The 8,225-nt window shown below is 28.7% G+C and overlaps 1 protein-coding gene across 1 annotated transcript in view; it reads left to right on the top strand.

Moving 5' to 3' along the window:
• The first annotated feature begins 641 nt into the window (after positions 1-641).
• LOC142323616 (tetratricopeptide repeat protein 39B-like) overlaps positions 642-8,225 on the top strand; it is a 62,034-nt gene continuing 54,450 nt past the window's right edge. The window contains exon 1 of the mRNA XM_075363483.1: positions 642-921. The gene's annotated coding sequence lies outside the window, so the exon portion shown is untranslated. The remainder of the gene's footprint in view (positions 922-8,225) is intronic.

The following is an 8,225-nucleotide window of genomic DNA, read 5'->3' as shown; positions in this document are numbered from 1 at the left end:
TCTTAAGTGGAGAATAAACCTTTTCAAAAATTTTGTTTTGAGCTGTTTGTGAATTTTTTGGTCGGATGCTTTTCATATAAACCTGCACTCATCGATATCTGCTTTACATATCGATATACATGTATTTAACTCGAATTTTGTATTAATGCCCGTGACAGGTATATCACTTCATTGGCAAATTAATTACAATTTCTCGATTGCGTACGTAATTTTTAACCAAATGATTTATATGAGTTTTTACTGAATTTGTGACGCTCATTCTCCTCAGAGAAAGTGGCGTCCGCAATGTACTTGAGTGTTAATATATTCGAAATTGAGGTTATAAAACTGACAATGCGCATTCTCGCGGTATGTGGGAATTTTTCACATGGTTGTACTGTGTAGCAAGTTGAGTTTTATAATCAATACAGCACGAAGATCAATACCTGAGAAATAATTATTTACAGTCTTGCTTGTAATTTAATTAAATATGATATAGTTCCATGAATTAAGTTACCGAACGTTGTATTAAATAGGTGAGCATTACTAACATTGGAAGTTTACTATATAATTTCCCCATCTTTCTTTTATACTATTTCTTTCCCTCTCATTCACAGACTTGACAGTTGTTTATCATGTTGAACGTTGTACGTGCATGGCGCTGGTGAGCGTGTAAAACATGGATTAAATGTTGTTAAAGCGGGCAGTTGTAAGATGAAAGTGTGTGAGTAAAGACAGTAACTGCGTTCATCATAGTGATTTTTGTTAGTCCCAGTGAAGAACTGTAAAGATGTCTTAACTACTGTGATATTTTCCATTTTCGGGTTTTTTTAAATAAACTAAATGACTCAATTGCCTCAGTAAAATGGTTCTAGTTTAAATCGAATGCCAAAACAGGTTATGCCAGTATATAAAGTTTTTGCATTTTGTTGTCTTTTCAAGGTAAGTAATTTTCTATAATTAGCTGTATAGTAGTATTTATTATTCACTGTTCTTGGTTTTTGGAACGAGTTTAAAATCGTTTATTTTGCAAGGTAACAGATTCCTAACCTCTCAGAAGTTTTCTGTGTGTAAAGACTGTTTCCGTCTTAAGTTGAAAAATTGCGATTATTGTATCGTATTTAAGTTGATGCCATTCGTCATGTATGTATTATGATTTTTCATTACGTTTGGAAAATTACCTTTTTAATTTATTAACAATAATAAAAGTAACATGAAATGATATGACAAATAAATTGTTACAGTTGAACGTAGGTGGACTATATTAAATTTTTCCAAATAATTAATTATTAACGCGTAAAGAAGGGCTTATATTTTTTAAGAAGTATTTTTTTTAAGTATTGGCTTTCAGCTTTCTTATATCTGTTTAACATTTTTCTCAGGCGTATTATTACCATACCAATGTAAAGTAACTTACTTTACATATAGTGTTGTTATAATTCTTAAGTAAAATGAGTAAACATTAGTTTTATTTTAACATATGGTTTTTACGTTCAGTTATTTAATAAATGAATCTTTTCAAAGAGATTGGTCTAATTTATTTGTGACTTAAGTATTTTTCATCACTACATTTAAATGTAGTTGAGAGTTGTTAGTTTTACTTATATTGATACTTTTATAAGTAGTTAATTGTTATAAAACAGTATTTTAATGTAGCTTTTGGTTATATTTAATCAAAGTGATACTTCAATAATAAATTTGGTTGGCAAAATATTAAAGAAACATAGAATTTTATTTCATCTATATGGGATGGTATTTCAATACGTATTTTTCGAGTCTTTCATTGATAATTTAGCTTCTTGTTTGACACCTCTGCTTAACCATTCCTTTCAGCATATTTTTTCAGAATTACTTACATTTTTCATTATTAAACCAATCCTTAAAAAAAGAAACCCTTTGGCTGTAGAAAGTTACAGACCCTAGTTCCTCTTGCTTGCTTTTTTTGAAAAGTGGGGTTGTGTGTAGTGATAAATTATTTTGAAAAAAATTCTAAACGATAGTTGGTTTAGATTAGAAACCAAGAAAATTATCAAAACCTATTTACAAAGTTTTACTTAAAATCTAAAACCAAATGACGATTTTAATTTGTAAACAAACATCAACAGTAGACACTGGGAGGTAGTATATAAAGGAGGTAAAATACATTTTAAAAATTGAAAAACTAAAAATGATTAATTGATAAATAAACAATACTTACAAAATATTGTAAATTGAGTATTTCAGCAGTGTTGAAATATTACAGTGTTTTTAGAAAAATAAAAAAATACCAAAAAACTGTTGTGTGTTTTTTACTCTGTATTATAAAAGCACTGTTAGTATACTCATTTTATATTGTTCTATAAGTAAAAAAAAGATACTGGATTTGACTTTAAAGATACTCATAATATACATGAAGTAAAAATCCAAAGAGCTGCAATAAACTTTAAAGGTAGATGTGGGAGGTCCATATTCTGAAAGGTTTGACTAGGATGAATGTATTTGACAAACATGTACATTGAAAATTCAATGGTTTAACATAAAAAAAACTTCAGAATGGATTAAGATGAGTAAAGAAAATGACAACAAATGGAGTGAAGATGGCAAAGTTTGAAGAGATTTTAATGGTAATTGAAAATAGTGAAGAAAGACTGCAGGAAGCCTTGCTAGAAATTTACAGTCGTAAGTGGGAAGTATAATGTGAAAGTTAATTCAAAGAAGGCAAAATTAATGGTATGTGAATGCAAGCAAAGCTGTGTGCTGATTGAAATCAGAGAAGTACCAGTAAAACAAATTATTTTAGGAAAAAATATTTTCTTCAGGTTGTAAAAGTTAAGTTGATGTGAAAAGCTGTTTTGCCCTAGTGAAGATAGCATTCAACAGTGAAGGATGCTTATAATATCCAGTAGTTTAACAAATCAAAAAGAGATTTAGTAAACATTACATACAACCTATAATCCAACTTACTTCAGGAATGTGGAGTTTTTTAATATGATAAAAAAACAACTGAAAAATGTCCAATTGTGGTTCTGGAAGAGAATGAAAAATATCCTGTGCTCCACTAGATTTATAATGTAGGAGATTTTTAGAAATCCAGAGGAAATAGGACAAATTTTTAAAGCAGTAAAGAAGGTAAAAGACAGTTTATTGAGAAATAATAATTTCATGGTCATTACAATAGAAGGAAAGGTGGTAGGTAGAGAGAAAGAGTAGGTAGACACAGGACACAGTATACACAAATTAAAAAGGACATAGCAGCGTATTCATTTAAAGGAATGAAGAGATTGTCTTAAGAATGTTGAGATGAAGATTTGCTGCCAACTAGTCTTTGAGGAAAAAATTTTTATGGTGGGAGGGTTATTTGTTAGTAGTTTTTTATATGAAACCCACCGGGTTGGTCTAGTGGTTAACGCGTCTTCCCAAATCAGCTGATTTGGAAGTCTAGAGTTACAGCGTTCAAGTCCTAGTAAAGCCAGATATTTTTACATGGATTTGAATACTAGATCGTGGATACCGGTGTTCTTTGGTGGTTGGGTTTCAATTAACCACACATCTCAAGAATGGTCGAACTGAGAATGTACAAGACTACACTTCATTTACACTCATACATATCATCCTCTGAAGAATTATCTAAACTGTAGTTACCGGAGGCTAAACAGGAAAAAGAAAGAAAAAAAAAAGTTTTTTATATGAAGGGTTTTTAAATTCTGTATGTGATAACATTAAGTTTATGTACATATACGTAGATTTTACATGAACACACTTTTTCATTTAAATATATAAAGATTTATTCAATTGATGATTTATTCGATTTTATGATGGGTGAAAAAAATCCCCACAGTCATGTGAGTGGACCCACCTCAACCCCAGGACCTTCTTTGTAAAAAGACAGAGACCTTAACTCTGCCATGGCAGTCCATACAAATATATTTTTAATTATAAATGATATACAATATCTGTTTAAATGATAATTGTTCACAATATCATTTAGCGTGTATCATTTATTCAGATCACCATTTTTGTTAAAATATTTCATAAATTTGCTAACTATATTATTCTGTTATGGCAACAGATCAGAAAGGTCGTTAATTTGATTTATTTTTGTCATTTTTTTCCGTTTATCTTATCAAAGAATACACTTAAATACTCATCTGATGTAATAAGTAAATACATTCAGATTTTTACTGAATAGGTAAACCCTGCTTGTGGGTGTGTATACTGCCTATTCATTTCTGTTGTATAAAATGCATTTTTCCAGACATGAGTATGCTTTTTAAATCTGTCTGTGATTTATAAATTATACTTCATGTTTTTAATTTTTTTTGTATTCAATGAACGGCATGTAAAAACATGATAAATCATTAAAATTATTTAAAATTATAAACAACTTTCTTTCAAGTTAGTGAAACTTGCTTTTCCGAAGGATCTTTTGGAGTTAATTATCAGCACCTTCTTCAGTGGTGTTACCAGTGGTATTGTTTTAATGGCGTCCATCTTAAAAAGGTTAGGAAACCTCTTTAGTATTTAATCAAATAATATATGTGTTGTGCGTATTTGTTTACTGTGTTATTTTTCTCAAATTTGTTAATTGTGTTTGTATATCTCATATGTTCAAGCGTTTAAGATGATGATTTTTATGTGTTATGGATAAAATTTGCATGTTGTGTGTCTGTCCTTTTTCTGTGAGATAATTTCCAAAATTTGATTCCATTTTGTGTGTAATGCCTGTATGTTTTCCTTATATCTGTGGGTTAATGTGTGTTGAATCTGTCTAATGTATATTTAGTGTATTTATAGCACTTCTGTTTCTATGTTCCTGGGTTGCTGTATTTTTCAGTGTTTGTTTAGTTAGTTTGCAACATGATTGTGTACGTTTTGTTTTTATTTTGCATATTTTAATGAGAATTGCTTTATTCGATTAGTAGCTGTTTTTTACTACAGTGTATAATATTAATATCAAAAGGTATTGATAGATAAGTATAATTTTCAAAACAAACTATTCAAAGAGAATGGATGGTGATGATGGCAGTAGGATGTGGTAATTACTTTTTACTATTTAATATGTTTATAATAAAGGAAAGTTTAATAATAAATGTCTCTTAAATTAATTTTGGTAGTGCTGAGTGTAATAGTTATAAATTTATGTTATTGATTCCACTGATGAAGGAGCTGTGTAATTAGCATGGGGTCGCTAGTATTGCTTTGACTGAGATAGAGTTATCAAGTTCCCGATTTTAGCAGTTTTATTAGTTATTATTAGTTAATAGCCAACTGTTATACCTAAGAAGAATATATTTTATATCTGAAAGGATTATTAAATTGTTGAACCCCTTCCCCTGCTGTGTTTACTGTGCAATAATAAAATGTCTGCTAATCACAACTTCATCTTAATTTTATTTATAGCCCTGTATTTGTAAAGAAGTCATTATGCTATCATATCTTTATGAATTACATATGGAGAGATATCACATCTCATAAAAAGCGCAAAAAATGAAAAAAAAAACTTGTTAAATTTGGTGATTTGAGGTTGGGCAGATCCGTTTAAAATTATGATAAATAATATTAAATGATCTGTTTACGGATTTTATGTATTATAATCAGACAAAGTAAGACATTTCAAATTAGAGTTCTAAAAATAAGCGTTTTTTTTTTGGTTCACCTAGAAAACAAAACCTCTCTCAAATAAGATAGATGTTTGAAAACTTTTTAAAGGCGATCAACAAAGTTAACGAAATAAATTTCTATTTGTATATAGTAAAAATTGAACAGTCCATTTCTGAAATATTTTATCTTAAATTTGACTGCTTATAATGTATAATCAGCTAGTAGTATAATAAAAATAATTTTTTTCCAAAATTTGTAAAAATATAATAGATAAAATATAATTTGTAATAAAATAAAGTGAGAGCAGTTTTTATTACGTACATAATACAAAATAAATTACCTTTGATAAAAAAATGTAGAAACTCTTATTTAAAATACAAAACAAGCGGTTTATTTGCATCCCGGTCAACCAACGTATAAATATATGCCCAAAATAATTTTCAATAACAACTTCAGGATTGTACATTATTTATAGTCATTTTTTTAAATTTAATATATTTACCTTAATATTATTTCATGTGTTAGTATTTAAATAATTAATATTGACTTTGAACATATTTTTTTTATCTTAAATTTGTACTTAAATTTATAATTTATCTTATGTTGATGTGACATGTATAATGGATTTTTATGTTCTGATGAAAATAAAGATTATTTATTTATTTATTCAAGAGTAAAAACTTGTTTTTGGAGCACCATCAGATCAAACTAAACAATCGCTAATTAATTAAGCATTAAAGAAACAGTTGTGGCTTGGCTGGTATTATTCAATTAAAATAAATGGCTAGTGTATTTCATATAAAAAAACACAATTTTTTTTTTTTAATTTAGTCATTTGTTCCATTCTCAGTAATAGTGTGTACTTGTTTTATTTATATCTAGTTGTTCTACAGGAAGGCATGTATTTGTTTACATTAAAATGCTACGTTTTCTATTTATTGCATGTTCCTGATTCCCCGTTATCAATAATTAATTTTTATTTCTGTTTGGTCTACCGCTTATAATATAAATAATAAACTTGTTTGTAATAGTAAACAGACAATAATAATTAATCTAATATTACTTTAATGACTTTCTACTAATTACACCTCCATATTATATCATTACTGATATAATGAACATTTTCTTAAATAATTCTCTGTAACTGATGCATTTAAGCACATTAAATATAGTTCCATTATTTATATAACATTCTGTTTCTTATTCTATTCAGCAGGTAACTACAGATGTTATAATTTTTATATTTTTTGGCTTTGCTCTAGTGGTCTAAAGTATTATGAGATACTTTATTCTACAGTTAAAAAACAATTTAATGTTTTCTGATAACATTCAATTATTTTTATTACCTGATAAACTGTAGCCCAACTTAACTAATTTTTTTTTAGATGTAGTTGTTCATTTCTGCATATCTTCAATGTATCATTATCATTTATTTATCTAATGTTCAGTATTATCTGGTTTTATTATTATTTTAATTATCGGATTAAATTAATATTATGTAGACGCGTTATAAATAAGTAACTTTTCATAATTATCATTATTATTAAACCAATGAAGTACTTGTACATACAATGTTGTAAATAATGGTATTTAATTTTGTACATGGGTGTCAAAGTTGCACAGATTGCACATTATGGTATGATTAGGTGCAGGATTGACCCCTTCTCTTGCAGGAGGTAGACAAAACAAAGTCTGGCCAGGCAAATTATACTTTAACGCTAATGGTTCCTCTTTATCGTTACCTGATCGCCCTTCTGTCGGTGGGTTCTAATTAACTACACATCCTGAACTGGCGATTTGGGTATGTAATAAACTACATATAAAAAGTCCTATGCAAAAGTTAAAAATTACGAAATGTAAATCTCGATTGATGAATTTGAAACCACTTTTATTTTCGTTTTATGGTAGATGTTCTGAAAGAAGAGGCTTTATTGAAATAATTGCATTTTGTTACGTTACGTTAATTTATTTCTCTTCTGCTTTATTAATAAACGTTTAAATTCTTTTGAAGAAACCTGTTGTAATGGGAAATTATTATTAACAAATATACCGTTTTTCACCTGTTCTTGGTAGTGTAATTTCAGCTTTCTGTAACGTCAGGTTATATTGCATTGAAAATTGTGGTTTAGGTAAATTACTGAACCCAGATGTGTTATTTTACATATTATTTTTGTTAGATGTTCAATCGTTCGTTTTAATATGGGATGGCCATTTAAGAAAATAGTAAAGTTTTGTTGGGGAAACTGTTTGTTTTAGCCACACTGTTATGCTGTAATTTCAGTTAACCACTAGTTGGAAAATTATTTGTTAAGAGTATCCGTAAAACTGCTAGCAGTCTCCGCTTTCTCTTGCAGAAGAATCCGGGTGCCTCGCATTACTCTATGTGAAACAGCTGTTCAAACAAAGCCCGATATTAATGTATTTTACTCTTACTGTAAGCGGCTATTTCCTGTTGTTTTAATAATAATTATTCTTTGAATAATCCTGTAAGCTTTGTTTTCTAATTATTAATACGTAGACGTAATTTTTGTTTACGGATTTCGTGAAGGAAGTCCGCTAGCAAGACATTTGAAAAAGCTAGCGGCGTATCAAGAAAGATTTCCTCAAGGAAAGAATGATGAAAATAAATTTAATAATGAGAATAACACATTGCAAAGCCACCGAGT

This window comes from Lycorma delicatula, chromosome 4 (genome assembly GCF_047948215.1).
Source record: "Lycorma delicatula isolate Av1 chromosome 4, ASM4794821v1, whole genome shotgun sequence".
Lineage (NCBI taxonomy): Eukaryota > Metazoa > Arthropoda > Insecta > Hemiptera > Fulgoridae > Lycorma > Lycorma delicatula.
This window is presented reverse-complemented; position numbering and strand designations above follow the sequence as displayed.